Below are 8,732 nucleotides of genomic sequence, written 5' to 3' on the forward strand. Positions count from 1 at the left end.
TCTCATTGAATCGATCACCGTTCTCATGATGATCCATCGATCAGGAGTATTTAAGAATAAATCACCAATGACACATGGCTCAAAATCTCAACACTTGAGAATATGCATCATCTTATTAATTTCTTGAATGATTCATAGACACATACACAATATGAATGAAAAATATGGTCATTTATTATTTAATAATGATAAAATCAAGTACAAAATTATGTTCCAGAATTAATAATGTGTCAGCTAGATTGGCTTCTAGGGCATACATCTAACAATCTCCCACTTGCACTAAAGCCAATCAGTCATATATCTAAGACCCATCTTCTTAAGGTGGGCTTCAGTCTTCTGCTGACTTAGCTGCTTAGTGAACGGGTCCGCGATATTATCCGCGGAGTCTACTCTCTGCACCTCGATGTATTTCTTTTCGACGTAGTCGCGTATGAGGTGAAAGCGCCGCTCTATGTACTTGAACTTCTGTCAACCCTAAAGGATGAATTTTGATGATTACAAAATACTTGAGATCACGTTGTGTACTAATGACATTGGCTTAATTGTGAAGTTTTATAAGTCAAGAAAAATCAAAAAAATTGAAGCACTGCAAAATCTTAAGTTCTTCGCAAATATCTCATTGGACATGTTCTAAAAGGAATTGATCTTAATCTAATCTATGGAGATCATAGAAGAAGTCTAAAGTTTTCTATTTGAAAGACTTGAGTCAACTTCTAAGCAACAAGGACAAGTTTAAGTTTTCTAAAAGAAATTGATCTTAATCTAATCTATGGAGATCATAGAAGAAGTCTAAAGTTTTCTATTTGAAAGACTTGAGTCAACTTCTAAGCAACAAGGACAAGTTTAAATTGATTCTGATAAGTTTTATTCAAGGAACACAGTCAAAGAGTCGACCCCCGCAAAACATGAGTCGACCCTTGTGTAATAAACAAAAAGTTTTTTATTATCTGAGAAAAGCTTGAAGACTCGATCCTTGTTCAAAATGAGTCAACCTCCGAAATTGAAGAGTCGACCCTTGTGTTTGAAGAGTCGACCCCTGCTCAGTCTCAGCACCGGCCAAAAAACTAAAGCGTGAGCCGACCCTTGTGTTTAAAGTGGCGACTCCTGATGAAGATGAGCCGACCCTTAAGAATTAAGAGTCGACCTTTTGAAGTTGACACAGCAAAAGCTCTCTCCACGATTTGAAGTGCCGATCCAGAAAGAACATGAGGACCCCTGAGATACATGAGTCGACACTTGTACTGCTGGGACCACAACGGGAAGCTGTGAACGATTTTTGTCTTCTTCTGTAACAGAAAAAGATTCTCATCAGAATGGAAAGAAAGGAATTCAAATTCCGCCGAAGAATTTGTCTATAAATACGAGGGAACCTCAGAATGGAAACAACAAGAAAAGGGAAAAGATTCCATTGAAAACAAAAAAGTTTTCACTGAGAAAAAGAGAAGAAAAGCTTAACAGTTCATCTTCCTCACCAGCACTGTAATAAGAAACTTTCTCTTGTGAGGAGATCAGTCAAAGTTTCTCACTGCATCGTGAAGAGCAGTTGTTCAGACATTGGAACATCCTTCCATAGCAAACTATTTCATCGGCTTCAGCTTTTTACTTTCATTGATTTATTTTTTATATACTCTGAAGCTTTAAGTTTTCAAATTATATCATTCTTTTAGTTGGATTAATTGCTGCTGTAACAGTTTCATTGATTCGAAACTTGTAAAGGCTTTTCCAAGCCTTGATTGGAAGTTGCTGAATCAGGTATATTCAGCAAGGGTGATAGTTTTGGTTGGTTTATCTGAAAACCAACTAGGCTGTTTGTGGGCCCGGAAAAATAAACGGTGTAAAATTTTTGGTTGGTTTGTCTGAAAACCAATTGGGTTGTTTGTGATCCCGGAAAACAAAAGGTTTTCGGTCGGTTGCCTGGGAAAACCAACTGGATTTTTGATTGTGAGCCTGAAAAACAATCAAGCTGTAATCTGCTGGGTTATAGTGAAAATCTCAAGCTAGGCTTGAGGAGTGGACGTAGGTGCTGGGAGTATATCGAACCACTATAAACCTTGGTATTTGTGATTGCGGTTCTTCTCTTTCTTTCCTCTGCATATTCCTTACTGCATTCGTAACTTTTATTTACTATCATATTTGTACAATCTCATTTCCGCTGCTAAATCTATAACATATTAGTAACTCATTCTCTCCATACGTTTCAACGTTAATAATTTTTTTAAGAGACCCAATTCACCCCCCCTCCTTGGGTTGCACCTCTGGGTAACAAGTGGTATCAGAGCCTGGTACTCCAGAAACTTTTTGATCTAACAATTAAGAGTTAAAGGTCATGGCAGCCACTATGGGATCCTTTGTTGCCGAAGGGCAATCTACCAATAGACCACCTCTTTTCAATGGCACAAATTTTACTTATTGGAAAGCTCGTATGAGAATTTTTATTCAAGCACTTGACTATGACTTATGGACTATTATTATTAATGGACCTCACACACCAACTAAAATTGTTGATGGCATCACCTTATTCAAACCTGAGATTGAATGGGATGACCATGATAAAAGAATGGCTCAGCTAAATGCAAAAGCCATGAATGTTCTTTACTGTTCTTTAGATGCAAATGAGTTTAATCGTATATCTATTTGCATGACTGCTAAAAAAATCTGGGATAGGCTGGAAGTTACATATGAAGGCACTAACCAGATCAAAGAATCTAAAATCAGTATGCTAGTGCATAAGTATGAACTATTTAGAATGGAAAATAGTGAATCTATAACTGAAATGTTTACTAGATTCACTGATATTATAAACGACCTGAAAAGCCTTGGTAGATCTTACTCTAACAGTGATCTTGTTCGAAAAATTTTTAGGTCTCTTCCTAGAGCATGGGAAGCAAAGGTCACTGCTATTCAAGAAGCCAAAGATCTCAATTCTCTTCCACTGAAAGAACTGCTGGGTTCCTTAATGACTTATGAGCTCTCAATGAAACAAAATCTTGAGGAGAATGAACCTAAGAAGCGCAGAACCATCGCTCTTAAATCTACTCTGCATCAGGATGAAAGTGAGGATTCTGAACCTGATGATAGTGAGGAAATGGCCCTGATTACAAGAAAGTTTAGAAAATTCTTTAGAAGAAATAGAGAAAACTTTAAGAAAAGGCCTGTGATCAAGGGGGAGCAAAGCAAAGAAAATAAGGAGCAATATGTTTGTTATGAATGCAAAAAGCTTGGACACTTTCGAACAGAGTGTCCTCTATTAAAGAAGGCTCCGAAGAGGTTAATGAAGAAAACTATGATGGCTACTTGGAGTGACAGTGATGAATCCAGCTCTGGAGAAGAAGAACGGCAACAGGAAGCTGCAAACCTGTGTCTAATGGGACACGAAAATGAGGCATATCTGAATACTGATTATGATTTCACTTTCGATGAGCTTCAAGATGCTTTTTTTGAGCTTATGATTGAATATAAAAAGCTTAGCTTAAAGAACAAGGAACTGAAGACTAAGAACCAATCTTTAGAAAAAGAAAATACACTGCTTCTGGATAACAAGAAGAAACTGCATTAACAAAATCAGAAGTTAGCTAATGAAATTGAAAAACTGAAACCTATAGTTGATAAATTCATCCTAAGCTCTGAGAAATTGAATTTAATTCTAGAAAGTCAGAAAGCTGTTTATGATAAAGCTGGTTTAGGATATAATTCTTGGAAGAAACAGAAATCATTGAAAAATATTTTTGTGAAACCCGCTTATGTTAAACCGAAATTTGTACCATTCAAATTGGACAAACTGAAACATAGATATGCCACTTACAATCCTATAAGTCAGAATCATATGAACAATGTTTCAATTAAAAAGATATGGGTTCCAAAGGGAACCATTATTGCTAACATTCAAGGACCCAAGAAAGCTTGGGTACCAAAGATAAAGAATTGAATTTCTGTTTTGCAGGTGTGTCTAGCATCCTAAGCATCAAACAGAAAATGGTACTTAGATAGTGGGTGCTCTAAACACATGACAGGGGATGAATCCCAATTCATGTCCCTCAAAAAGAAAGATGGAGAAATGGTTACCTTTGGTGATAATGGAAAAGGCAAAATCATTGGTATTGGTAACATTCGGATTTCACCAACTACTTTTATTGAAAATGTTTTATTGGTAGATGAATTGAAACATAATTTGCTAAGCATTAGTCAATTCTGTGATAAAGAATATGTTGTGACTTTTGAATCATCACTATGCTTAGTTTCTAGTAGTAATGACAGTGGTATAATATTTACTGGACATAGACATGGAAATATATATTTAGTTGACTTAGATCAAATACTCATGAAAAACATGGACTGTCTAGTAGCAATGAAGACCAAAAATAGTGAAGCCAGCTAGTTATGGCATCGAAAATTAGCTCATGCAAGCATGGACTTAATTTCAAAACTTATCCGAAAAGAACTTGTTTTCGGCTTGCCCAAATTGTCATTTGAAAAAGATAAAATCTGCTCTGCATGCCAACTAGAAAAATAGACCAGAACCTCCTTCAAGTCTAAAAATGTTGTTTCCACTAATAGGCCTTTAGAGCTTCTGCATATGGACTTATTTAAACTAACTAGAACTGCAAGCCTAGGAGGAAAACTTTATGGCTTTGTTATTGTGAATGATTTTTCTAGGTATACATGGATTTTATTCTTGGCACACAAAAGTGAAGCATTTTCAGCTTTCACTAAACTGTATAAAAAGATTTCAAATGAATATGGACTGAAAACTATTAAGATTAGAAGTGATCATGGAACTGAATTTGAGAATCATAATTTTGAAAATTTCTGCACTGAAAATGGTATTGATCATAATTTTTCTGCAGCAAGAACACCGCAACAAAATGGTGTTATAGAGAGAAAGAATAGAACATTTACTGAAATGGCTAGGACAATGTCATGTGAGAGTGACTTACCTAAGTAATTTTGGGCTGAATCCATAAATACAGCTTGTCATGTTCTTAATAGAGTTACTATTAGGTCAATTTTAAATAAAACTCCTTATGAATTTTTGAAAAATAAGAAACCAAATCTTTCATACTTTCATGTTTTTAGTTGCATCTATTTTGTTCTAAATAATGGTAAGGACAACTTGGAAAAATTTGATTCAAAATCAGATGAAGCTATTTTTCTTGGATATTCTTCATCAAGCAAAGCATATAAAATATTTAACAAGAGAACTCTAGTTGTAGAAGAGTCAATACATGTTATCTTTGATGAATCTAATGACCCTTCATCAAGGAAGAATTTAGATCTCGATGATGATGCAGAAGAATTCAATAAGCAAGCCAAAGAATTGACCCTAAAGGATGTGTCTGAATCTGAAAATTCAGAACATAATCAAAATCAGAAAGAAGAAGATCAAATGTTTAATGATAAAACTAGTCTACCAAAAGAATGGAGGTATGCACATAGTCATCCTAGAGAACTAATAATAGGTGATCCTTCACAAGGAATTAGGACTAGATCCTCCATTAGAGATATTTGTAATCATCTTGCATTTATTTCTCAAATAGAACCAAAATTTTTTGAAGAAGCTGAAAAAGATAACAATTGGTTAATGGCAATGCAAGAAGAACTGAATCAATTTGAAAGAAACAATGTTTGGAATTTAGTTAGAAGATCTGAAAATACTTCTATAATTGGAACAAAATAGGTTTTCAGAAATAAATTAATTGAGGATGGAATTGTAATTAGAAATAAGGCTAGATTAGTTGCTAAAGGATATAATAAAAAAGAAGAAATTGATTTTGATGAAACTTTTGCACCTGTAGCTAGACTTGAAGCTATCAGATTATTACTTGCATTTGCATGCTTCATGAATTTTAAATTATTTCAAATGGATGTCAAAAGTGCATTTCTAAATAGTTTCATAACTGAAGAAGTTTATGTAGAACAGCCACCTGGATTTAAAAATCATAAACTTCCAGATCATGTTTCTAAATTGAACAAAACACTTTATGGCTTGAAGCAAGCTCCTAGAGCTTGGTATGATAGACTAAGTAACTTTTTAATAAGGAGCAATTTTTCAAGAGAAAATGTTGATAAAACTCTCTTTATTAAAAAGAAAAATTCTAATATATTGATTGTTCAAATATATGTTGATGATATTATATTTGGAGCTACTAATAAAAGTTTATGTGAAGAATTTGCTAAGCTCATGCAAGGTGAGTTCGAGATGAGTTTGATGGGTGAACTCAACTTTTTTCTTGGACTCCAAATCAAGCAAACAAGAGATGGAATCTTCATCTGCCAAAGCAAATACACAAAGAAAATCTTAAAGAAGTTTGGTATGGAAGATTCAAAATCAATAGGTACTCCTATGAGCTTCTCTTGTAAATTAGAAAAAGATGAGCATGGTAAATCCTTTGATTCAAAGCTGTATAGAGGAATGATTGGATCTTTACTTTATCTTACAACAAGTAGACCTGATATAATGCATAGTGTTTGTATGTGTGCAAGATATCAAGTAAATCCTAAAGAATCACACTTAATTGCTGTTAAAAGGATATTAAGATACTTAAAAGAAACACAACACCTAGGTTTATGGTATTCTAAGACATCTACAATTGACTTGATAGGATATTCAGATGCTGATTTTGCTGGTTGTAGATTAGACAGAAAAAGTACAAGTGGAACTTGTCAATTCCTTGGAACAAACTTAATTTCTTGGTTTAGCAAGAAATAAAACTCCGTAGCACTATCTACAGCTGAGCTTGAATATATTGCTGCAGGAAGTTATTGTGCCCAAATCCTATGGATCAAGCAACAGCTTGAGGATTATGGCATAAAACAAAATAAAATTTTTATAAGGTGTGACAACACTAGTGCCATAAATTTGACTAAAAATCCCATACAACACTCAATATCTAAACATATAGAAATCATCCATCATTTCATAAGAGATCATGCTCAACATGGGGATATAAAAATGGAATTTATAAATACTGATAAACAAATTGCAGACATTTTCACTAAATCTCTTAATGAAGAAGTATTTTGTAAATTTAGAGGTGAATTATGCATTTGTGATCCATTTTGATGACTGATTATGACTGATAAATTGTGTATTTTGATTGACTATCATTGGTTGAATTTTAATTAATTTGATCCTTGGTTTGCAATTAAGTTTTATATGTTATTCAAAAGATTTTGTCTCTTGAATAGTCTGAGGAGACGACTCATGTAAATGAGGAGTCGACTCATGAAGTAAGGGACGACTCTTAAGTTAAAAGAGTCGACCCCTAACTCATAAGAGACGACTCTTAAGTTAAAAGAGTCGACTCTTAGTTCATCGGAGATGACTCATGAGTTAGATGAGTCGACTAAAGAGGAAACTATTCGAAACAGATTCTAAAAGGCTTTCTCTCTCTCTCGGAAACGTTGAACCTGAAATGTTTCATAACCCTTAGAGTGCCTTTTTGGTCTTCAAACTCTTCTTCGAACCAGAAACACCCAAAAATCCTAAAAAATTCTTTCGAGGTTCTGATTGATCTTCCAATGGTGAGAATCAAGCAAGTAACATCTGGACCAAAAAGAAAGAATACCACTCCACATACAGAGAGGAGAACGAAGGCTAGGGCAGAGAATCCATAGAAGGAAGTAACACCACCGCCTTAACCCATTACGACTTCTCTATCACCTCCATCCTCAGTATCCAGATAAGGATCTCTCTCCATAAGAAATGTATCGACAGGAAGGAGAGTGGATTTTGAATTTCTGGAGAAAGAAAATTTTTCCTTAGGGCAGAATCTTAAGGATATGGGTTGGGAATACCTATGCTCTCTGAATGTGCCAACCTACCCAGACCTCGTACGAGAATTCTACAACAATGCCAGATATGGAGAAGGACAGATCTCGTCCAAGATAAAAGATGTACCTATTTAGTTTACTGAAGAGATTCTTAGAGATACCCTTCGGATTCCAAATGATGGAGAAAATAGAGATCATATAGAAAATATGAATGAAGGGATTAGTACCATTTTAAATAGAGAAGTCATAGGAGATTGGACTGAGATCAGTGCCAATCAACTGAATGCAGAGATGCGTCTGCTGCATCACATGATCAACAAGATGTTTTTCCCAAAGACAGGAAAATTTGATCATGTTTCAGAAAGGGATATACTAGTAATGCACCATATCATCCAAGGACTCCCACTGAACCTACCCTGCCTGATGCTTAGATACATGGAAGCTCAAGGTCAAAGAAAAGGAGCTTCACTTCCTTATGGTATGGTCTTAACTCAAGTCCTCTGTAACTTCAATGTAAATCTAGAAGGAAAAACCAAGAAAGAATTATCATCTTCTGATGTTTACAATGACAAATCACTGAAGAGGATGGGATTTGTCAAATCTGAGGGAACATGGACTCATAAAGGGAAAGGATCTCAAGATGAAAGTGGTCAAGACACTACTACACCACTAAAAAGCAAAAGAATCCCTACACAAGCACCTCCAACAGAACCACCAGTCAGTCAGCCTCCTCCAATACAAAGGCCATCAGATCCTCCACTCAGACTTGAGAAATGGCAGTTGAAATTTATTGGAGACCATATTATAAAAGCAATGTTCAATTCTGGAGTATGCTGGAATTCGGTTGTTGACCTCATTGACTTGGTTAAAGAAATAAAATCTGAACTGCAAGGATTGAGTTAATTAGCAGCTAACCAGCAAAGAAGAATTACTGAGATTGAAAAACAGCTGCAAGCACAAGA

At 35.1% G+C, this 8,732-nt stretch overlaps 1 pseudogene; it reads left to right on the forward strand.

The window, feature by feature from the left end:
- The first annotated feature begins 6,248 nt into the window (after positions 1-6,248).
- On the forward strand, positions 6,249-7,060 carry LOC149750869 (secreted RxLR effector protein 161 pseudogene; annotated as a pseudogene).
- Positions 7,061-8,732: the final 1,672 nt, after the last annotated feature.

The sequence above is a fragment of the Phoenix dactylifera genome, chromosome 18, assembly GCF_051530095.1.
Source record: "Phoenix dactylifera cultivar Ajwa chromosome 18, Ajwa_hap1_PhDact_Kaust_v1.1, whole genome shotgun sequence".
NCBI lineage: Eukaryota > Viridiplantae > Streptophyta > Magnoliopsida > Arecales > Arecaceae > Phoenix > Phoenix dactylifera.